The following is a 24,948-nucleotide window of genomic DNA, read 5'->3' as shown; positions in this document are numbered from 1 at the left end:
TTCTTGAAAAAGAAGGATGAAGTGTTCTCCTGGTTTCGTCACTTCAAAGCCTTGATCGAGAATCAAACCGAAAAGAAGATCAAGATCTTAAGCACTGATAATGGGACTGAGTATGAATCCAATGAGTTCCATGACTTTTGCAAAGAGGTTGGCATTAAGAGGGAGACTACAACACCATATACTCCTGAGCAAAATGGTGTGGCAGAAAGGAAGAATCGTACGATTGTGGAAGCTGCCCGTGCTATGCTCCATGATCAAAGACTTCCGAAGTTTATATGGGCCGAAGCTGTGAATACCGCTGTATATGTGCAAAATCGATGCCCTCATCAAGCATTGGGTTCCAAGACTCTCGAAGAAATGTTCATTGGTAAGAAACCTAATGTATCTCATTTTAGAATTTTTGGAAGTCCTGTATATTTTCATGTGCCGAAGGAGAAAAGGAATAAATTGGGTGCATCTAGAAAGAAAGGAATCTTCATGGGCTATAGCGAAAATACTAAGGGCTATAGAATCTATGTGGCTGGTCAAAGGGAAGTCGAGATTAGCCATGATGTCACCTTTGATGAAGATATGGCTCTTAGCAAAGTTGACAATCTTCCCACTCTAAGGGATCTAAAGAAGCTGACACCAGGGAACCGAAGGAAAAGGAAGATGAGACGATGCCCGATGTGGAAGAACTTATGGATCCTATTGATCCCCCTTCGGAAGAGCCTTCCTCTTCTAGGAAGAGGCCTTTATGGCTGAGGGGGACACTTGATGATGCTGAAGGACACATTGCACCCAGGGGGACTTTCCGGGAAAGTAAGAAGCCGACCAGGTATCAAGGGATACTTGACCATCATGAGCACGATCATCCAAAATGAGCCTTCATCATTTGCAGAAGCTGCCAAACATCAAGTATGGAAGGATGCTATCACTGAGGAATATGAGTCCATCATGAAAAACGATGTTTGGGATGTGGTCCCCAGACCCCAGGACAAAGCAGTTGTCACTTCGAAATGGCTTTACAAGATAAAGCATGGCGCTGATGGAAGTGCTGAAAAGTATAAGGCTCATTTTGTCGCTCATGGCTTCTCTCAGAAGGAAGGCATAGACTATGACGAGATATTTGCACCTGTTGCCCGATACACCACCATCCGCTCGATCACAGCCGCGCAAGGATGGAAGCTACATCAGATGGATGTCAAGACCACATTCTTGCATGGTTCGATCAAAGAGGAAGTCTATGTGGAACAACCCGAAGGATTTGAGATTCATAATCAGGAATCTCACGTGTGCAGGTTGAAGAAAGCCCTCTATGAGCTGAAGCAATCACCTCGAGCTTGGTATGAGAGGATCAATAGCTACTTGATGAAGCTAGGATTCACTAGGAGTGAAGCTGACCCTAACCTTTACTTGAAGGTTGAAAATGACAAACCTCTCATACTGGTGTTGTACGTTGAAGACCTCTTTCTAATAGGTGCAGACCCTCTCATTTACAAATGTAAGAGGGAATTGGCCTCTGAGTTTGAGATGAAGGACCTAGGACTGATGCACTATTTCCTAGGACTAGAAGTCTGGTAGAAGCCAGGGGAGATTTTCCTATCTCAAGGAAAATATGTGGCGAAGATATTGGAGAGATTCGGTATGGTGGAATGCAAGCCCGTGAGTATCCCGATGGAGCTTGACTTCAAGAAGTTAAGCAGTAGTGCTGCCGGGCCTATTTTACAAAATGCTACCGAGTATCGTTAACTCATTGCAGCATTGATGTTCTTGGTGAATTTCTGTCCGGATATATGTTTTGCAGTCAACACGTTGAGTCAACATATGGTTGAGCCTCACCACACACATTGGATTGGTGCCAAGAATATGTTGAGATATCTTCGTGGCACAATCACTCATGGGTTAAGATACATTGTCGGAGATGTGAGACTACATGGATATACCAATGCTGATTGGGTAGGCAGTGTGGTGGACCGAAAGAGCACTTCCGGGTGTTGTTTCTCTTTGGGATCTGCCTCGATATCTTGGATGAGCAGGAAGCAGAAGTCGGTGGCTTTGAGCACCGCCGAGGCAGAGTACATTGCTGCTAGTGTGGCCTCTTGTGAGGCGGTCTAGTTGCGGAAGCTCTTCAGTGGGTTGTTTGAATTTACATTGGATACTACTGTGATCTTGTGTGACAACCAGAGCGGGATTCGTTTATCAGAGAATTCCGTATTTCATGATCGCTCCAAGCATATCGATATCAGGTACCACTATATCAGGGATATGGTGCAGCGGGGAGAAATAAGGCTCCAACATATTGGTACAGATCAGTGTTTTAAGATTCGGCCAGCTCAAAACCGATTCGATCGAGTTGGTCTGAGTCAAGGCCTCACCGGGTCGACTCGACCAGTGAACCGGTTCGGCCGACCGGGTTATTACCGAGCCGGCCGAGACCGAGCCTACTTGGTCGGGTTAGATGACAGTGGCCCGTGAATTAAAAAACAACGATTTTTTTTTAAATTTTTTTGCTTTTGGTTCTCCAAAGTTTTCACGATGATACTTTAATGGTTTTTTTGTCCCTAAATAAGTTTATCTCGCTTGATCTTGTGAGGTTTGTTTAGGTGGTATCACATATGTAGTAGAGATTCCTTAAGGGATAGCTTCATTCTTCTTCAAAACCTTCCATAGGTTCTTTGCACCTTTCTTAAAGCAAATCTAACTTTGTGGCCCCAACCTTGGCCCTCCAACGATGAGCATCGAGCCTTGAGTTGATTCCACGTGATGCTGCACCCAGTGATGAGCCTCCAAATGCTAAAACACTAAACTTAAAAGCTTGGACGTTGGAATATTTGATGATATGCCTAAATGGACTGAAGATGTCCCTTGGCTAGCCTTGACCCTATTTTGGTGGATGGTGCCTTCTTCCAAAGCACAGATGAGGATGGTTATCATTGAGAGGACTTAGGAGAGCTAGCACATCCCTCTTTGATGCCAATGCTCACCCTTAGGGGTGCCATGTCACTCACATGCTTGAAAAGGGTGACATAGGGTCTCTCTTAGATGCCATCATGGCGGAGGATGCATCTTTTGAAGATGTACACATGCAATTTGGGACTTTCTTGGAGTGAGGAACACTCTTGGACCCTTGTATTAGTTCCTTGATGACTTACAATCTATTTTGGAGGATAACACCATTTCTAGCCTCCTTGGTTATGTGTTTTTGTTTTGATCTCTATCATCATCATGTATGTATTGGACAGTGCACTGGGTGCCATTTTGATATAATGGATATATTCATGAGCCTACTTTGATCATATGTTGTCTTCTATCTATATTCTAATGTTGTGTGTTTGGAAACATGAATGAAAATCTTTAAAATTATGTTTTTTTATAAAAAATAAATATTTAATGTATTTTTTACAACGACCGAGTCATTGAAATCGAGCCGACTGAGTTGATACCGAGTCGGAGTTGGAGTCGGAGTCGACCCTCGGCCGAGTCGGAGTTTTAAAACATTGGTACAGATGAACATGTTGTCGACATTTTGACGAAGCCCTTGGGAAAGGTCAAATTCTTGACTTTCCGAGAACGAATTGGTGTCGTTCAGAGACCCACTTATGAGGGTCGAGTATGATGCATACATTGAGCTCTGGGAGCTCTAGGGGGGGCGCGGGGTACTTCTTGGAGCGACATGCGACCACAGGGTGACTCACCTTCGCCTGGTGGTGCGCTATGTATAGGGTGAAAGGATCAACCTTCCCCTATGACACCCTGTGGTGACTGTGGGACAGGATGATTAGTTCTCCTGTGGGCCAGGATGATTAGTTCTCCCATGGCGACTGTTGGACATGATTATTTGTTCTCCTGTGGACAGGATAAGTAGTTCCCCTGTTGAGGCATCCTACCCATGTAGTCTGGGACCCATGGGAAGTACCTCTCATTTGATCAATGAGTAGGGAAATGGGGTCAAGGACCATTAGTAGTACTATCAATGGATGCACCGTTGTATCTACCGCACTCCCTATGTTTGGATGACCTCCATTGATCTGGGATCAGTGAGAGTGGTATGACACACTCTGAGACTGACTTCGGGTCAGTGGAGGATGGAATGATACATCCTCGATCTTTTCTTCTTTTTCATAGTTCAGCAGAGCAGAGCCAAGTAGTGCAGGGCAGTGCATTTGATGGTAGAGATAGTACCGACGGTCTGACAGATTAGTAGATGGAGTTCTCCCTAGTTGAGAGGGAGTGTTAAAATTGGCAACTAGGGCCAAACTCCATGTGGGTCACCTTATTTATGGCAGCTGATATTTTTTTTAGATTCCTCTTGTCGAGAGGTGTAGGATTGATCTAAAGATCATCCGATTTCGACAAGTAATTATGGAGATATGATTTTTTTTGTATTTACTTGACAAATTGTCAAGGTTGGTCAGCAGTTAAATGTGTGGCACACATGCCCAGCAAATCATATATGTACAAGTGAGGTTGAGTCATTATCAACTCATCTCATCTCACATCTCTCTCTCCTATGCATTAGAAGAGTCTCTCTCTCTCACATGTGTGGTTGAAGAAGGAAGACGCTAATTTTTGGTTAGGGCAACGTTGACTTGGGTTGACCTAGCTGCAGGTGAGCAGATTGGATTGCGTTGACCAGCGTGGAGGCCTTCTTGACTGCGGTTTGGGTTGGGCAACCTCTCCTAGGCTAGCTGCAGTTCTGTTCAGCGCTTTTGACTGGGTTTGACCACTCCTTTGACTTGCATTGACTGTCAAGAAGCTGCCGTAGGTTTGATTAGATGTTGACTATTGTTGGATTGAGTATTGTGGACTGTTTCGGGTTGTTGAAGACAGAGTTCTTCAAGGTTGACTAGAAGTCAATCTGGGGCTGTTTTGACCAAGTTTGACTTTGCTAATTTAGGGTTTGCTGCTGCTGTTATAAAATTACAAAATTTTGAATTGTACTATTTCTCTTTGCTGAACTATTGAAGATTAAAGAAGAATTGATCAAAGGGTTTCCCTGCATTGGGGTTTGTCCCTGGCTAGCCGCCACATCTTGTGTCTCTTGTCTTGGCTTGTTTTCTGTCGATCTATTAATGTTCTATTTGCACGTTACTTTATGTTTATGTGATTGCTAAATAGTGGCTAATAAGAAGAAGTGAAGTAAATTGCTCTAAGCATAGAACATACCATAAATTAACACATGGACTATGTGAAAGAAAGAGTGGTGGAGCCTTCTTCAAATGCACCTGTTGCTGTGAAGATGAAATACAAGAAAGGTGAGGTCAAAGCTAAAAGAATCATTATAGACTCTATTCAAAAGCATTTGGTTGCTTATATTTCTGATTTAGAAACATCTAAGGAGATGTATGATAATATGGTTTAGATGTTCAAAGTGAACAATGCAAATCAAATCCTCTTTCTCAAAAATAAGTTGAAGGATATCAAGATGGACAAAGGGGAGTCTATCCAATCCTACTTCATGAGGATTACAGAAATCAAGAATGACCTTCTATCTATTAGAGAAGTTGTTGCTGATAGGGAGCTCACTCTCATCGCTCTCGGAGGTCTTACAAGAGCATGGGATGTGTTTAACACCACCATTCTCAACAATGACAAGATTCCTAATTTCGATGAATTATTGGCTAGATGCACTCAAGAAGAGACGAGGATGATGGAGAGAGACAAGCCTTCAAATGGAAATGAACCTATTGCTTTCTCCGCTCATGCTAAGAGGAAGAACAATGTTGGTCCAAAGAGACAAGGTCAAGGATTCAAGCAAGGAAGAAAAAGAAGGTGCTGCAATTGCAACAAGTTTGGCCATTATGCTAGAGAGTGTCCTCACAAGAAGGATAATCGAAGGGATGATGACAACAACAATCACAACAACTACAAAGGCTATGACAATCAAAGGAACAACAGGTTCCGCAACGAAGGTAAAAGGAATGCTCCCGCTACTTGAGATGGAAATGGTCAACCTCCCAAAAGGACAAGAAATTCTAGGTATGAGGAAAGTAATGTTGTAGGAAAACAATTATCTTATTTCCGCCTTATCTACTGCCTCTCTTCCGAATACTTTGGATCATTGGTTGATTGATTGTGGAGCCTCAAGGCACTTCACTGGGTACAAGGAGACCCTATCAAATTTGGTTGAAAAGAAGACTTGGAAATCATACTTGGAGATGATGCCCACCTATCTCGTGAAAGGAATAGGTACTGTCACTCTTCACTTGAATCAAGATCACAAACCATTCATCTACAAGAAGTGTTGTATGTGCCCAACTTGAAGAAGAACCTGTTGTCTATTTTTGCGATGGAAGATAAAGGGTTCAAGATAACATTCATTGATGGAAAGGTACATATTTGGCAAAGAAACCCTAAAGATGTTTTTACACTTGGATTTAGGGTTGAAGGTCTCTATCAAGTTGGAGGAAGTCCTTTGGGAGCCTTGACTTGCAATACTTCTCTTCAATCTGAATTATGGCACCGAAGATTTGCTCACCTTCATTACAAAGCCTTACCTGGGGTAAGGAAGATGGTCACAGGTATGCCTGAGTTCAACATGAACCATGAAGGAGTTTGTCAGGGTTGTGTAGCTGGGAAACTTACAAGGGGACCATTCCCTTCAAGTGAAAGTCAAACTTCTAATATTATTCAATTGGTCCATTTTGACCTATTTGGTATTTTGGTCCTTTATGTGGATGATCTCTTTCTGACAGGTGCAAATCCTCTCATTTATCAATGCAAGAGGGAGTTGGCTTCTGAATTTGAGCTGAAGGACCTAGGTTTGATGCACTACTTCCTAGGCTTGGAGGCCTAGCAAAAGCTTGGTGAAATTTTCCTTTCTCAAGGAAAATACATTGTGAAGCCACTTGAGAGATGTGGGATGGTGGATTGCAAGTCTGTGTCTACTCCGATGGAACTCCACTTCAAGAAGCTATGTGGAAGTGTTGCTGGGCCCGAATTGGCAAACCCTTCCGAATATAGACAACTTGTGGGGGCCCTGATGTTCTTGGTAAACTCTCGTCCTGACATATGCTTTGCTCTGAATATGTTGAGTCAATTTATGGTTGAGCCTCATCACATACATTGGATTGCTGCTAAGAATCTTTTGAGATATCTCTGTGGCACAATCTACTATGGACTGAGATATACCACCGAGAATTTGAGGCTACATGGATATACTGATGCTGACTGGGCTTGCAGGGTGGTGGATCGTAAGAGCACGTTTGGATGTTGCTTCTCATTAGGGTCTGCTTCAATTTCTTGGATGAACAACAAGCATAAATTGGTTGCTCTAAGCACCGTGGAGGCCGAATACATTGCAACTAGTATGCCCTGTTGTGATGCTGTTTGGTTGAGGAAGCTCTTTAGTGAGCTATTTGAGCACGTGCTGGATACCACCGTGATCTTTTGCGACAACCAAAGTGGGATTCGCCTTTCAGAGAATCCCGTGTTCCACGATCACTCCAAGCACATTGATATCAGGTACCACTTTATCCGGGATATGGTACAACGAGGAGCAATAAGGCTCCAACACATCAACACTGATGAGCAGGTCATAGACATCCTCACGAAGCCCTTAGGGAAGGTCAAATTCTTAGCCTTCCAAGAGAGACTTGGAGTCGTGGAAAGATCCCTCACTTGAGTTGGACACTGAGCTCTGGGAGCTCCTGGGGGCTTGGGGTACTTCTTGGAGCTATGAGCGACCATAGTGTGAGTGGTTCACCTTCTCCTATTGGTGCGCTGTATACAGGGTGAGTGGTTCACCTTCCCCTGTGATACCCCATGATGGTTGACTGTGTGTAGGGTGAGTGGTTCACCTTCCCTACGATTGACATATGCACAGGATGAGTGGTTCACCTTCTCCTATGGCATATGAGCAGGATCAGTGGTTCACCTTCTCCTATTGATGCCCCATAATACATCCTACCGATGTAGTCCAGGACTCATGCGAAGTACCTCTCATCTAGCCAATGAGTTGGGAAACGTGGATAGGGACCATAGCACTACTGATGGACGCATTGTGTATTGCCATACTCCCTATGTCTAGGATGCATGGTGTTCAACAACTTGATCTGGGATCAAGACTGACATTTGTCAGTGGAGAGTGGTAAGGTCTTGTGACTCACTCTCGATCAATTCTTCTTCATTATTCATATCAGTGTTCAACAGAGCAGAGATGAGATGAGACACAAAGATGGTACATGACGACAGGATGGCATGATGATCGATGATTGGCAAGTGGAATTCTCTCTAGTTGAGAGGGAGTGTTAAAATTGGCAAGTAAGGCCAAATTCCACCTTGGGACAACTCATTTGATGGAGATGATGATTGCGTTAAATTCCTCTTTTCAAGAGGACCAAAATTGATATAAAGATCATCTCATTTGGACAAGCAAAAGTGTGATTTTGAATTTATGCCCACACATGTGCAAATTGTCAAGGTCGGCCACATAATCATGTGGGCTCAGAAAGCCCAATGGACGTGTCACTTCACCTTCAATGACTTGTATAAATACAAGCGATCTTTCACCTCATTTGGATCTTCAACACTCACACATTCTCTCTCCTTCTCTCATTAGTTCTTACAACATTGGGCATTCTCTCTCTCTCACATGCGTGGAACAATGAGGACGAATTTCATAGCTAAATTGAAGCGCCGAAAATCTCATAAAATTTTGTAGTTTGACCAATGTTGACCAGTGTTGACTTTGACATTCCAAGGAGAGTTTGACTTCAATCTTTTGGGAGATTGTTTGTTTGGGCAAGCCGCATCTTTTGGCACAGGAACTGAGGTAACCTGAGTACTTTGACTGCAAACCAAATTGCAGGTTGACTGCAGATTTCAGGACAATAGTTTGACCAAGTTTGGCCATTGACTTTGTCATTGTTTTGGGCTAACTTTGACCTCCTGATCAGGCTGAGTTTGACTGGGGAAGACCGAGTTGTTTTGAGGACATCCTATTGTTGCTTTGACCATCTTTGATTTTCTGTTTAGGGTTGATTTGACTGTAGATTTTGACAGGGCTGTTTTGACTTTGAATTTGGGAAGTTAATTTGACTTTTGTACTCTCTTTCTTGTTGAAAATTTGATATAATAATAAGAAGATTTGATCAAAGGGTTTTTTCCATCTTGGGGTTTTCTGTGGCATCCGCCAAATCTGGTGTTCTCTTGTCTTATGCATATTGTTTTATGTTCTATGTACTTTTATTGTCAATGTGATTAATGGTTAATGTGATTGCTATTGGAAGTTGTCACTGGGTTGCTAAAGGAACAATGAAGTAATTGTGCTAAGCATAGAACATACCATTGTCAACTAAAATTAACAAGAAGAGATACATTAACATCTTCTAGCTCAAAGTCTTCAGACTTGGATTGCTCAACCTTATAATATGATAGAAATTGAAAAAGCTTAACATGCCTAACCAATGATTTTGGTTTGAGTGAAGGGTTCATCTCCTCAACCTTATAATGTGGTAGAAAAAGCTTAGCATGTCTAACCAATTATTTTCCTTTGAGTGAAGGGTACATTTTTGTTAAGGCCATGACAGAGGAATTCAACAATCAATGGCACCAACATCAACAAAGTTCAACAATCAATGCCACCAACTTCAACAAAGTTCAACAGTCAATGCCACCAATATCAAGGTGCTTAAAGGGCTTCATGCTCATGATTAAATGCCAATCTCATACCCTCATGCATGACATTTAAAAGGAAACATTGCAAACCCCCAAACCATGAAATCTTGGAAACCATTAAGTTTGTTGAATTTTGAGTGAAATCTAAAATTCTAGTTTCTCCATTTGAAATCCAATTAGGTCGAAACGACTCTCAAACATCCCTAGTCATTTCATGGTAATGTTAAAAATTTAAGTAAAAGGATGAAAATGAAATATAAGGGAAATGCCATTTTTATTTCAAGAATTTAACATTACCATTGATTACCAACATTGCTAGGGTTGAGATGTGAGGCAAATGAGAGGGGAGGCATGCTTTTCTTGGAGGGCCTGTTTTTGGAGGGAAAGAACCCCAAGTTTCCCTCAAAACCGCTTCAAAACTCAAAAAACAGCATTTGTGGGGTTCGCGGCCGACCTAGCAATAAATGGGTTGGTTTATGGGAAAATTGGTTGGTTCTGTCATAAACCGACCAGTTTATGCTCGATTAGATCAAAAAATTGAGGGGTTTGCTAAGATAACCCAGTTTTTCAATTGGTTCGGTGCCCTGGGCTAATGAATCGGTCAGTTTGACTGGTTTACAATTCAAACTGACCAATTTTGAATACTATGCCTAGGACCTAGTGCGAATTAGCTAGGAAAGCAAATTTTGGCTCTTAGGAAGTCTAAATATCAAGGGTGGAGTGGTTGCCACAAAATCACTCACTTGGTAGGCATTCATTCCAGTTTTGTCGATAAATTTCCTTGCTCTAGTTATTTTCCCTACTGTAAAACCCTAGTTTGGTTTTAGCTTCAACTTGGGGCATATTAAGGGTTTCATGTGGTATATCCTTGCTAAAACACATTGTGGGAAACCCTTTTTCCATACCTTGATTTGGCTAAAGGCCAAAAGGAGATGGTAGACCTGATGGAAGGGATGACAAACAAAGGGACTTCCATCGAAAAATAGCCAATAAATGGAGAAGGGTCCAACAGTGCTGAGGCCAGCCATGCCCGTACTACTAACAGAGCCATTCATGCTCAGTTAACAAAATACCCAGACCCAACATGCCTCAGCTCTTATATGAGACAACAGGGGACCTAACAAAATAGTCTAGTCACGGGATCATTATGCAGATTATATGGAGGAGTATAAAGCTTTGGGACAGGAGTCCTGGGCTGCCATGAGTTTCACTGATTTTGCCACCTTTAGCTGAAGAGGAAACTGTAGCCATTTTAGAGGGTTTTGAGGCAGAATCATGAGCTGGAAAAGACATTGGGGAAGGTGACCATCCCTTGCTTTGATGGGTCATCCAAATGCTCAACTCGATCATGGGTACAAAAACTGGATACATATTTCCAGTTGCATTAGATGACAGAGGAGGAGGCTATTAAGCTAGCCACATTACACTTGGATGGTGAGGCCCATGAGTGGTGGTACCATGGGTTGGTGACTATCGTTCATAGTAACATTTACTCATATACTAAGTTCACTCACAGACTCATTGAGCAGTTTGACAGGAACGATCTAGAGCTTTATTTTAGAGAGTTGGCACAACTCAAGTAGATAGGCAGTTCAGAGGCTTACATTTCAAGGCTTCAAAGACTGGCAGTTATGGTCACAAATATCTTAGAGGCTAGATTGGTGATGCTATTTGTAGAGGGGTTGTCAGAACCTCTACGTGGATGGGTCAAAGGCTTTGAACCCACCACTCTTTGTGTGGCAATTAATAAGACCAAGGACAAGCATATGCCTCTTCTAAAAACAAATTCACTCTTAAACCCTCCTTCCCTTAGAAGAGTAAAGAAGTCAAGCCCTTTCAAAAGGAGTGGATCAGGAAACCAAAGGTGGATGAGGAGACCTGGAAGGAGTTAAGAAAGAAGAAGCTCTGTTTCAACTGTCAGGAGCCTTGGGCACCGGGGCACAAGTGTGCAGGTAAGGACAAGGTGGGAAAGGCTCACTATATTGAGGTGTACTCTGACAGTGGCAGTGATGATGGAGATGAGGAGTCGATATAGGGACATATACATCAGGTAGTTGGAGGTGAGGCTACACATGCAGAAGGCAAAGCACCCATCATTGTGTCCATGTCAGGGTTCCCCTGGTATCATACTTTCAGAGTCAGAGGGGTTTTAGCAGGGTACAAGGTGACAATATTGATTGATAGTGGAGCTTCCCACAATTTCATAAATGTGGCCATGGTAGACCAGACAAGGATTCCTACTGAGGAGTTTGATGGTTTTACGATCGTCATACCTAATAACCATCAGATGGACTGCAACAGATACGTCTCCAAACTACAACTAACTATGGGGAACTATATAGTGACTAAGGGCTTCTTCGTGGTGGATGTGCTGGACACCAATGTGGTGTTAGGTTGTTAGTGGCTTTACTACATTGAGAAGTACACTACGAATGAATGGAATATGGAGATGGAATTCAAAGATCCAATAGATGGAAAAAGGGTAGTTTTAAGTGCCATATATCAGTACCCACCGAGGCTAGTATCATCCAACCACATGGAAGTAGAATTGAGGCAAGGCGATGTTGAGTGGGAAGTTGAGTGCCTTATTACAAACAACAGGCAACCAGAGCAACCACGACAACACTCAGATGACATTCAGGTATTGCTTCGTAAACACCAAAAGGTTTTGGTTGACATTCCCTTAGGTAGACCACCATACAAGGGTTTTGAGCATGTTATAGATTTGGAGGAGGGTGTGCAGGTAGTGATAACCAATTCTTACTGACATCCCAAGGGCTATAAAGATGAGATAAAGAAGGCCATTAAAGAGTTGTTGAGGTTGGGCCATATTCGACCTAGCTCTAGTCCGTTCGCTTCTTCGATAGTGATGGCTAAGAAGAAGGATGACACCTTGCAAATGTGCATAGACTACCGAGTTCTCAATAAGAGGACAATCAAGAACTGGTATCCCGTCCGCAAGATAGATGAGTTGATGGATGAACTAAGAGGGGCCAAATATTTTTCGAAGATTGATCTTTGTTTTGGATATCATCAGATATGGGTTGGGAGCAGTATATCCCGAAGACAATTTTCAGGTGCCACTATGGGTACTATGAGTTCCTGTTTATGCCATTTGGGCTAACCAACACCCCCACAACTTTCTAGTCAAGCATAAACATTGTGCTCAATAAACAATTGTGGAAGTACTTGCTAGTTTTCTTTGATGACATATTGATCTACAACAAGACGTGGGAGGACCATCTGATGCACTTGGACGAGGTTTTGGGGATTCTGGAGGAACAAGAGTTATATGCAAAGGAGTCCAAGTGTGAGTTTGGCATGACAAAGATGCTCTACCTAGGGCATGTGATTGGGCATGATGGGGTTTAGGTACACTAGGAGAAAATCTGAGCAATCATTGAGTGGCCCACCCCAAAGAACATAAGAGAACTGAAGAGCTTTCTTGGTCTCTGCACTTACTACATGAAGTTTGTTAAGGTGTTCCCACAATTAACATCTTCTCTTACATACCTCACCAAGAAGGGGGCCTTTAGCTAGTTAGAGAGCACAAAAAACATTTGAGAAGATGGAGGAGGTGATGAGTACGTGCCCTGTGCTTGCACTACCAGATTTCACCCAACCATTTGTGCTGCAATGCGATGCTTGGAGAACAAGGATAGGAGCTAGTTCTTATGAAAAATCATCACCCCATAACATTCGAGAGCCGCAAACTCAGGGACTATGAGCGAAACCATTCGATTGATGATAAAAAGATGTTGGCCATCATGCATGCATTGGCCATATTCAGACAATATCTAGTAGGGAACAGTTTCAAAGTAAAAGCAAATCATAACAACTTGTGATTCCTCATGGAGCAGAAGGAACCGAGTGAGAGGCAACAAAAGTGATCAGTAAATTGCAGGCCTACGACTTTGAGATATAGTACGTTAAGGGAAAAAACAATATAGTGGTCGATGCTCTCTCGAGGATGCTATCCACTCTCTCACTCATGGAGATGACAATAGATTGGAAGTCTGTTGCTGCTTATGGAGTATTCGAAGAATAAATTTGCCTGTGAGATTTTGGAGGGGTTGATCCATGATGATAGGTACCGGGTTATGAATGATATCATTTACTACAAGGACTGGACCTATCTGGTACTAGAATCAAAGCTTAAAGAGAAAATTATGCAAACAAATCACAACTCACCCTTATCAAGACACCTAGGATACATAATGAGCGACAAATAGATTAGGGAGAGGTTCACTTAAAAGGGCCTCAAAATGGATGTGTTGAGGTTCGTGAAGGAGTGCAACACTTGCCAACAGAACAAAGCCAAACACACTCATCCAACTAGTTTATTGCAACCACTCCCTATTCCAGAGCAGAAATGGGAGAGCATTTCCATGGACTTTATGACCAGGTTACCTCTGACACAGGGCAAACACTGCATATATGTGGTGGTAGATCAGCTCACAATTTGCTCATTTTTTTCCATACCATCAAAATATTCAGCGACACAGGTGGCCGAGCTGTTCTTTAAGGAGGTCTTCTGATTGCATGGTTTGCCAAAGATCATCGTCAGTGATAGGGATATTCAGTTCATGGGCGGCTTCTGGCAGGAGCTATTCAGACTTATGGGGCGAAGTTGACATCGAGAACCAACTATCACCCACAAACTGATGGACATACAAAGATAGTTGACAAATCGCTGGACGACTATCTCCAAAATTATGTAACTGGCCAATAAAACACATGGGTAAAGTGGTTGCATTTGGGCGAGCATTGCTAGTAGCTACAACACCACTTTCCACATGTCCATTGGCATGACACCTTTCAAAGCATTATATGGATATGATGCCCCAACATTTGCTGATAGAGTATTTGGGGATAGTTGGGCACCTCTGGCCAAGGACTGGATTCAAGAAAGCCAAGATATTTTAAACGTCCTCAACGACAATTTACAAATGGCTTAGAATCAGCATAAATTGTACGCAAACAGGCACAGAGTAGAGCGCAAATTTGAAGTGGTAGATATGGTATACCTTCGTCTTCAGCCCCACAGATAGTCGTCACTCAAAACAAATGGGGTGGAAAAGTTGAAACCCAGGTTCTACAGGCGATACAAAATCGTGGGACGAGTGGGAGAAGTGGCCTATGAGCTTGAGCTTGCTGAAGGATGTAAAATTCACAACGCCTTTCATGTCTTGTGCCCTAAAAAGGCCTTGGGGCAACATGTTGTCACTTTCACAGAGCTTCCACTATTGGATGAGGAGGGAGAGTTGCTGTTGGTCCTAGAAAAGATCCTAGAGACAAGGGAATGGAAGCTACGAAGTAGGACAGTGAAAGAGTACTTGGTAAAAAATGGAAGGACTTACTTGTAGAGGATGCCACCTGGGAATGTGAGTAGATGCTCAAACATACTAATTTAAAATTTTGCTTGACGACAAACAATCTTGGGCGAGGAGGACTGTAATGCGCCTGAACACTGAGGAAGCATATGACAGAGTCCGCTAGCCTAACATGGTTCCTGTAAGCTAAAGTGGGGAAATATTTAATAAGGGTACTTAATTCGCCTAGGGAAACATTATAAAAGTCTAAGGGGTGAAAATGAGACATTTCTTAGGCAAGTGAAAAGTCACTTTATAAAAGGGTAAAATGGAGGCAAAAATGGGCACAAGTTTATAAAAGAGAAAAAGTGAGGAGACTTTCCTCATTCATTCACTTGTGTTTCTGAAAAAATAACTCTTGGAGCAGAGTTTAGGGTTTGGTAAACCCTAACAACCATAGCTGGTTTTAAAGTGTTGAAACTATACACTCTAACTGGTTCAAGAAGTGCAATCACTCGGATTTCACCATTGAGATTCAAAGGATAAGAAGATTTGTGTAATGAATAAAATATATAAATAATATAAATATAATGTAAATGATAATAATCATAATTAATTATTAGTTAAGTAGTAATTAGGTTGAAGAGGCATGTCTAATTGAGACATGACTCTTCATGAAGAGACACTTGCGTGGTATATAAGCAAGTCTCTCGTTCTCATTGTAATCATTCATTCATTCTTATTTCACACATTTAATATATAATATTTGTATCTTCATGGATATCTTGATATTCCAAGTCTTTTGGAGTAATTAATTTGTAGAAGGAACTTTGTTCGCTTCATTTGGTATCAGAGCAGTCCTCTAGGTTGTTTAACCGGTGCACAAAACTCGTTCTCCGATCCAAGTCTTTGGTTATCGACTCTTCGTCAAATTTATTGTTGTTGCAGTTCAAGCGTTTCGCTAAATATTTGGGGTTTCTCCGTTTCGCTACCAGGCCTTTGGCTATATATATATATATATATATAACACAAAAAAATAATAAAGATTATTAATTTAAAAAAAAGTGATATAAAAAAAAGAGATTAAAAAAATATAGAAAAAAAATCAAATTCAAAAGAAGAAAATAAAATAAAATAAAATAAGTGCATAATAAAGACAAGAGGGAATCTTTCCAAGTATATTTAAACTTTTTACGTGGAGAAGCCCGTGGTTTTAATTTTTAAAAACAACCCATGGTATTTTAAAAAGTTACAAAAAAAAACAAAAAACAAAAATACGTAACTTTTTACTTTTTAACATTTTACAGAGGTTTTACAACCCATGGTAATAGCCCATGGTATTTTAACATCGTGACCGTGTCATATGAAAAGACGTGACCTTTATATTTATTAAGTGGGTGACATTAAACAACCATGGTAATAGCCCATGGTATTTTAACATCGTGACCGTGTCATATGAAAAGACGTGACCTTTATATTTATTAAGTGGGGTGACATTAAAAATTTCAATGGAGTAATTAAGTATAAAAAAAGGGACCAACTTATTATTAAAAAAAAGAAGTGAAACTATTATTATTATAAGATAATAAAGTTATTTTGAAAAGGGGTCTTAATATAAAGAAATACATATGTATATAGAGGGCAACAATATAAAGGGGTATTTTTTTAATAAAAGGGTATTCAAGTTTTTAACAATCCACATTAAAGGAGAATATTTGAAAAATATATATAGAAGAAATAAGTGATATTTTATAATAAAAATTGCTCCAATTGACATATTGTTTATGTAAAAACATTAAGGCAAAAATGGAGACTAGTAATGAAAGGTTCCCTGAAACCTTTAGTACATGTGTTTACACACTATTTAAAATCAAAGGATCACTCGAAGGAAGAGACAAAATAATCTCTATCTGTCATGCTGAAAGAAGTAATTATGTAAGTCCTAAATGTGCTAACCAATTGGTGATTCCTTAATCAAATATAGTTGAAACAAATATTTTTGGCAAACAATACGATATAAGCAATTTACACCTAAATATTGGAGATTATAGTTTTACTTCACAATTCACCATGAAAACCTTACATTTTAACGATAGTGACATTGTTTTGGGTTTACCTTGGATGGAAACTCTAGGTTCCTTTATTCTAAATACAAAGAAGAAGTTTTTAACATTTTCTTACAAGAAAAAGAAAATAACGCTCCAAGATTTTACACTAAAACCAAATTCAGTAACACCAGAAGATATCTTAGATGTTTCAAAAGTAATGTCTCAAGAAGGTAAAAAGGTATTACAAAACATGCAAAAAGAAATTGACAAAATCAATGTTGACAAAAATGAAAAAGTTTCTCGATTTAAAAACCACAGCGAAAAATTACTGTCGCAAATTAAGAAACTTAAGAAGGATAAGAAGTCATTAGAAAACAAGGTACAACAACTTATCGAGAAAGAAGTATCAAATGTAGGAATTCAAGTTGATGACAAAACAACAAATACCGATCGAGTGAATATGACAACTCAAGAAGACAAGTCAGTTAAAGAAACAACACACTTAGATGTTATAGTTCAGACAGTGGACATCCCAAGTGAATGTTCCATAATCAATTCAACAACATCTTCGCCAGAAGAAAATTTAAAAACTCCATATCGACATCCGAATCATGAGAGTAGACCAATCAACCATGCTACGTATCAGTACCATTCAGACCAGAAACAACAAACTGATGTTCCAGAGAATAATGACGTAAAATCAATCCAGTGTTATGCTAACAAGTCGTTACAAAATTCCAGTGATCAGAATACTATACAGAAGATTAATTTGGGATGGTCTGATCCCTTCTTAGTGCGACAATTTTGTTTGTCACTAAGAAGATCATATCAACTTGTATCGATGAGGATGACTATTCTGAGAGAGAAAGACGTTGAAGCCGAAAAAGAGATTAGGCTTTTTTTCATCGACAAGCTTTAAGGACAAAGCTTTTTGAGGAAGGAGGCAATGTAACGAATAAAATATATAAATAATATAAATATAATGTAAATGATAATAATCATAATCAATTATTAGTTAAGTAGTAATTAGGTTGAAGAGGCATGTCTAATTGAGACATGACTCTTCATGAAGAGACACTTGCGTGGTATATAAGCAAGCCTCTCGTTCCCTTTGTAAACATTAATTCATTTTTATTTCACACATTTAATATATAATATTTGTATCCTCGTGGATATCTTGATATTCCAAGTCTTTTGGAGTAATTAATTTGTAGAAGGAACTTTGTTCGCTTCAATTTGCAGGAGATATTGAGGTAGAGAAATGTTATCAGTTGATTTTATTGCCTCATTTGGTATTTTTCTATCTCACCTTTTCAGGCTGAAGAAAAATCTCTGAAGATACAAGTTCCAGAGCAAGTTGGGGTCGATTTTGCTACTGAAACAAGACCATAAGCTACCTTCAATCGGTGGGACGAAGTGCTAAAGAGATGGTTGAGTTGGGCATTGTTAAAGAGAACATTATCCTTTCTCTGTCCCTGGTGTCGAAGTCTGCACATAGGGGCAAAGTTTACAGCCAAAAGAAAGTTGTATTCCTTCAGCACAGAGGTCGAGTTCCATTTTTCTTGCTCAGGTCGAGTTATTTCTCTCTTCTGGCCGAGCCCACATCACAAGAGGCCAAGTTTCTGTGACTGTAAGAGGGTTGTATTCTCTGAATGACGTGACCACGAGTTTCCCATACATTCATGGCTGAGTTTGACTGCTGAACGAGGAGCTGGGTTTATTTCTTGCTGGCGGTGTGTACCTTTTCATCATTGGCCGTGGGTTGAAGGGTTTGCAAGGTTGGTTCCTACACAGTTTGTGTTTCTCATTGCTGTACGTACAACCAGCTTCTTGGTGTAAATCTCCATGCTGTGTTAAGTCTGAAGGAGCTGATATAAAGCCTAGTGCAAGAAGATAACGCTGTCCTGTTGACTGCCCATTAATTCCTAACTCCAGGTTCCACTGTATACTCATTTCTGAGTGTTACTCTGCTATATATATTTGATTTTAAAGTGCTGAACAGTGAAGAATCTGTGCTCTGCATTTGTGAATTGATTTTTTAATAGAGGAGAATGCATCTCATACTCTGATTTGTGCTATACATCTTTGCAAAGTCACTTATCATTATATTCTGGGTTGATAATCTACGTGTGAGTGATATTACTCCATTGTAAACCACTGTTTGAGAATTAAAAACTGCACAGAAATACCTACAGCAATGTGCATATGACATGTTTGACAAAATATATAACTGAAGGATTCACTGAAAAACTCAGAAAAAAATTGGTCTTTGGGGAAATTTCCTTAATGGAATTTTACAATACCACATTGCAAACCCCATACAACAAAAGGCTCAAATTTTCGTTTTCTAATTAATCAACAATGTTTAAGAAGCAAATGAAAAATAGTCAAATGAGCAGAGGTAACACTTATCTGAAGTTTCAAGATGGCAATCGATTTGTAGAGGAGCCTTTTCCACCCAACCATAGGCTAAGCTGCACCATTGGTCTCTACAGCTGGCCACTCCCTAGCTAGGCCATGATACCACAAAGGGACACTGTCAGCACTCAAAATTTTGGGATGGGTGAAGGCAACTTTCCTTCACAAATACAAGTATAATAGAGAATTCCTCAGCCTATTGAGCTTGTGGTCTCCAGAAATTTCAGATGCCTCTCAGCTGGCTTGCCTGGCAATACGGAAATCCCTTCGCTACTCTATAGTCCCTTGACGATTTCCTTGTCCATTGCTTATCATGCTTGCCTAGCTCACATTAATTTGCAACCCCCATTGCTCAGCCAACTTCCAGAGCTCCCCGGTAAGTATTTAGCATGCAAAATTCACTTTTAGAGAGCCCAAAACACACCAATATTGTTCAAATGCGTGGTGGATACTTTCCTGGGCGTATTTCAGCACTCAAAACTCAGTATAATCACTTAGAACGTACCAACAAACTTTCCACTTGAGAGTGGCTACATTCTACTTGCAAATATGCTGACCCAGGCACTCGTGTACTGCTGCTCTCTCTGTGTATGGTATGAATTTGTATTGGAATGATTGCTTTTCACCCTTTTCTATTCGTGGGTCTCTGCCCCCTTCTAGAATTTTTGATGTTTTATGCAGTCTGTTGTTATGCAGTCGCACATCTACCTCAGTCTCCCGTGCAATCTGTGGTTCAACTTCAAAATTTAGGGAATGTACTCAGCCAATTCACTTCATTAAATTCTGAACCAGTATTGAAGCTGCCACCCCAACTTTGATATTTATGAGGCTCACTGTTCCAATTACCCAATCATTCACAATTAGTTGGTTCTTGGGCAAGAGTGAAAAGACTTGGATTTAAATTTGAATTTCATGGCAAGGCTTTGGCAAGACAATTCCCTTCAACATCCTTATTGTTTTCTGACTCGTGGTATCATAGCTGGTATCAGTGCTCACATGTTTCCAGTTGACTGCTCAACATTTTTAATTATCAAAAGAATATTTAAATGGAGATTGTTTTTAGTCGTTCAGTTAGGTTTGTTGCAAAAGCAACATTTGAATGCCGATACAGATGATACAATAACCTTAACATAATTAATTACAATTTAACTCAGGGGTCAAGATGAGGATGTTACATGAATCCTCTTACAGAAAGTTTATGTTCTCATAATCTCACCTAAACATGGACTGTCTGGATTTGCATAATGAAGCATAACACATATTACGTCTGCAACTTTCCACAGCAAAATTTGACATATGCCAAAATTGATTATCCAAAACCAACTGCTTCACCTCCATAGTTGCATCTGAGGTAGATAGTCACTTCTCATCCACTTTTTCCTTATATTACTGATAACTTTGGTAGCTGAAGCCCCCTTTATCTCCAGAAGCCACGGAAGCAAAATGTAGTAAGTTGGAAATCCAGTGTCAATAAGTTGGTTTAAGAATTTCCATTTTGGCATGCAGATAGTAAATGGCTTGTGAATGGCGGTGGTTGCAATGAAGGTCTGAATTTTGTAGCCATTTTCAATTAGTGCCCAAATTCACTTTAGTTTTCCAGTGCTTTTCACTGCCTTATTGAAAGAATGCACTGTGCATGGTGTCAAAAAATATGCATGGGGTATGTCAACAATACACAAATCAACATTTATGAACAATAGAAAAAAAATCAGAATTGAAATTAGCCCAAATATGCAGTATTTTTAAAATGAAAACACTAACATTCCACCTTTTGGACCATCAATGCTGCTGTTTTGCAAATTGGCTTTGCCTTGGCGACAACTTGGATGACATTGGATGGCCCTGCCTCCACGATGGCCTCACATGGTTGGTTCTTCAAGAACAAAATGTTCTTTTTTTGACCGGAACAAACAATGGCCTCTAGCAAATATGTATTGGATATGGAAGAGACAATGCTGTTTATCAATGGACGACTCCAGCAATCCATTCAATCATCCATAACAACGAAACATCCTTCTAGACTCCAATATGATTTCTCAAAATGTGCTTTCTCCTTGTCAACCATCACAGTTGGAGCTTCTCATAACAATGTGCCTTATATCTTTCTGGTCCATCGTTAATGGCATGGATCATTTGCTCAGAATAGGTTGAGCAGGCTGCATTGAAAGGAATGGAACAAGTAAGAAAAATCTTGCTATTGCAAGATTAACACCTTCCCTGCTTTTTACGTCGAACATATCATTAAGGCCACCCATTTTAGGTTTCTTGCATGATGGAGTTGGATTGTTTTTGGATGATTTTGAGGGCATATGCTCATCACCATAAATAACATCATTATCAGATGACATTTCTTCCTCATCAAACTCTGTCACCAGGGTGTGGCTGTGAGATTGTCTTAGTGAGTACCAAACCATCGTCCCTTTGCTGCTTCTGTGCAGCAGGGGTTTAGTAGCTTTTTGAAGGACCAGGATCACCTCTACAACGTTCGATCTCTTTTCTTGGAATATTCTTAAAATGGGCTGCCTTTCTGATCTAAAGGATAAATCTTGCATTTGATGAATGGTGCTCCCTAACACCCTTGGGCGGATTTATTCTCTCCACATTTTTCCAGTGGATAGAGGGGATTTGCTGAAGCTATCTTGGAGGAATTTGTAAGAGGATTTCGAGAAGAAGAGATTTAGAAATGTAATTCCAGCACTGAAATTTGCTTAAAATGCTGAGAAAATATCCCTGCAATGGAAGATATGATCACTGAAGGCAGTAGTCCTCTTCACCACTTCACTATCTATCACTGTCTATAAATTTGCAGCAAGAAAAAAACACCGAAATCCCTTCACTGCTGAAAATGAAATGATCTAAATGAGATGCTCTTTTTGTGTTTTGGGCGCATGAGAATGTTAGGAAAATGAGGGATTTGGGTTTTGGAGGAGGCGCCCACCTATTCCTCACATTATTTGACTTGTTTTACCTTAAAAAAACCTTTATTTAAGTGGAAGTCGTGCCCTGAATAATGTTGAGACATCTAGGGCAGTATGATTAGGTTTTTCTTTTAGCTTGATTTCTCTTACTTTGACCAGATCTTGTGATATTATATTACTTTCCTTTTGTTATTACTATGTTCCTTCATCATCAAGATAAATGCCAAACAAATGAAGATCACGAACACAAGAAATGGACACAAGATGTAAGCACTCAGCTAGGGAAAAACCCCTATCTAGGGGAAAACCCAGTCCAACTCATCCATTAGTAGATTTAGATAAAGATGGGACAATCCAAGATCCTAGACAAAGACCTTCTCCAATCACCAAGTCAGCCCTTCCTTCAAGTAGATGTATTCTGCGAAAGTCTCCAAGTGTCAGCTTCCCAGATGCAACTTCAATTTAGAATTTCGGCTCTCAGCGTCAGAATTTTGTACCTGCAACTAATTCAGAATTTCGGCCCCAACTTTAGTCCAAAAACCCTAGCAAATTTCACACGTGAGAGAGATACCCAAAAGCTTAGATTTTTTTTTTTTTGGATTAGGTCTTTTCCTTTTGCACTTCACTCTCTTTTTTGTACTCTTTCTCTTTGTAGATCGAACTTGTGTGAGTGTGTTTTCAAATGAGTCGAGCTATCTCTCTTTATACTGCTTCCATAGGGTCGAATTGCCTCCAATAGGGCCGACTTCTCTAGGACAGGGCCGACTTGGTGAGGAGGGACAAAATGATTCTTTAAGTCAAAAATAATTTTCTTTACATCTATATTGCATGAGTTTTTGGAACGTGGGAACATTAGGAACTTGGGTACGGGTGTCCAACAGCTAAAGGTTTCCCCAAATTTACAGGAATGACTAATCGAGAGCGGTAATATTATATAATACAAAAATAAAAAATATAAAAATAATTTTTTAATACATAAATATATTCTCTGGGTCTCTATATCCCTAGGTCTCTCCCTTTTATATATATAAATTTTCAAGTTCATTATCAGTTCTTTGACACTAGACCAGTATTTGAAACAATCTGGCTTAAAAATACAAAGGAACAATTTTACATATGTTTATCTAGTTATTCATAAGAGAAAAAGCAACTCTAATGTTTAAGCATTGACTGCGACATACAATATGCACACACAATCTTTTGTGATATATATATATATATAAACAACAAAAGAAATACTCATCAACATGACATCCCAGATATCACCCTTACATCGAGGTGCCACACGCTTCCTTAACCCATCAAGAGATTGCGCTAGTTTCTCAATTAAGGATATTTGTGTTAAGGATGTCTTTGGCCTTTATTCCTGTGAAGGTTTCAACATAGGCGCATGTTTTGTGGGCAGTTCAACATATTTCTCTACAGGGTTTGTATTCCCCAACCTCGGGGTTGGATATTTAGAAACAAAGGTTCCATAAGAATTATCCATAGTTGCTTGTTTAGTCCAGGACTCATGAAGCATTTTTATGAATTCATGAAGCTTGTTGCATACCACAAAGACGTAATTATGAATTTGTACTAATTACACTGAACTATGAAGAAACTGTGACAACTTCGTAATTCCCTTTTTTGAGCAATTGTCATGATTCACGTCCCTAACACAATCATTGAGCTGTGGGAATGTTGGAACTCCAAAAAAACAGTCTTTAACGTTCCCGGAACTGTCCCCATCTCCCATTGCAACTCCCACTGAAAAGGTAACGTTCCCATACAGTTCTAGAGCTCTTGGGAGTGTGAGAACCATTGGAACGTGTTTCCCACCTCTCGAGAACAATTCTGGTGTAACAGAGATTTACATGATACAAAAGCCCAAGAAGGGTCTAATAAATATGACAATGACTCTTTTGACTCTTGACAAAACCTAGAACCCTTCAATGGAGGCTATGAGCTAGACACTAAATGAAAGTTCATGAAACTCAAGCTTTAATAATATTTTTCTATTACAATAAGTTTTCTTTTGACAAATACAATTATGAAGACCGACACTAGTTACATTCTTCAACAAATAACCCTCAAAGAACCAAATCAGGGTTTGGCCCTTGGCTACACAATTTGAGGGGCGATCGCTATCCTTGGAAGCACTTGTTTGTATCTGGGTTGGCTTAGAAATGTTCTGATTTTGGAACTTGGGATTGGAGACAGGAATCCTATTAATTTTAGTTAACATGTTCTTTGCTTAGGACAATTACTTAAATGTTCCATATTTGCCCAATTTCAACTCCATTTCATTTCATTAGCAATCACATAAACCATTATCACATTGACAATAACTGAAGAAAGGACATAAGCAGTAGATGCAGAAGACAAGCTAAGACAAGAGAACACAAGAATTGGCTTAAGCCAGGTAAAAACCCCAAGATGGGGAAAACCCTTGACCAATTCTTCTTATTATCAAATATCAAAAGTTCAATAGAGAGAGAGAGAGAGAGAGAGAGAGAGAGAGAGAAACATAATTCAAAGTCAAATTTGACTTGCCAATTTGAAGATCCAAAACCACTTCCCTTAGACAAATAGATGTCCCATTCAAAACTGCTCAACAACTGTTAAATTCTGCCTATCTAGTGGTCAACGATGGTCAAAGCATCAACAAAG

The 24,948-nt window shown here is 40.0% G+C and overlaps 1 protein-coding gene across 5 annotated transcripts in view; it reads left to right on the top strand.

The window, feature by feature from the left end:
- Positions 1–18,982, top strand: part of LOC149250676 (pentatricopeptide repeat-containing protein At2g30780-like) — a 29,732-nt gene extending 10,750 nt beyond the window's left edge. For all 5 annotated transcript variants that reach the window (XM_089459180.1, XM_089459179.1, XM_089459178.1 and 2 more), the window contains one exon: positions 18,278–18,982. The gene's annotated coding sequence lies outside the window, so the exon portion shown is untranslated. The remainder of the gene's footprint in view (positions 1–18,277) is intronic.
- Positions 18,983–24,948: the final 5,966 nt, after the last annotated feature.

Source organism: Pinus tabuliformis, chromosome 7 (assembly GCF_031772625.1).
Source record: "Pinus tabuliformis cultivar Carrire ecotype Pingquan chromosome 7, CPIR1, whole genome shotgun sequence".
Classification (NCBI taxonomy): domain Eukaryota; kingdom Viridiplantae; phylum Streptophyta; class Pinopsida; order Pinales; family Pinaceae; genus Pinus; species Pinus tabuliformis.
Note: the sequence above shows the minus strand (reverse complement) of the source record. Positions and strands in the feature narration are given on the sequence as shown.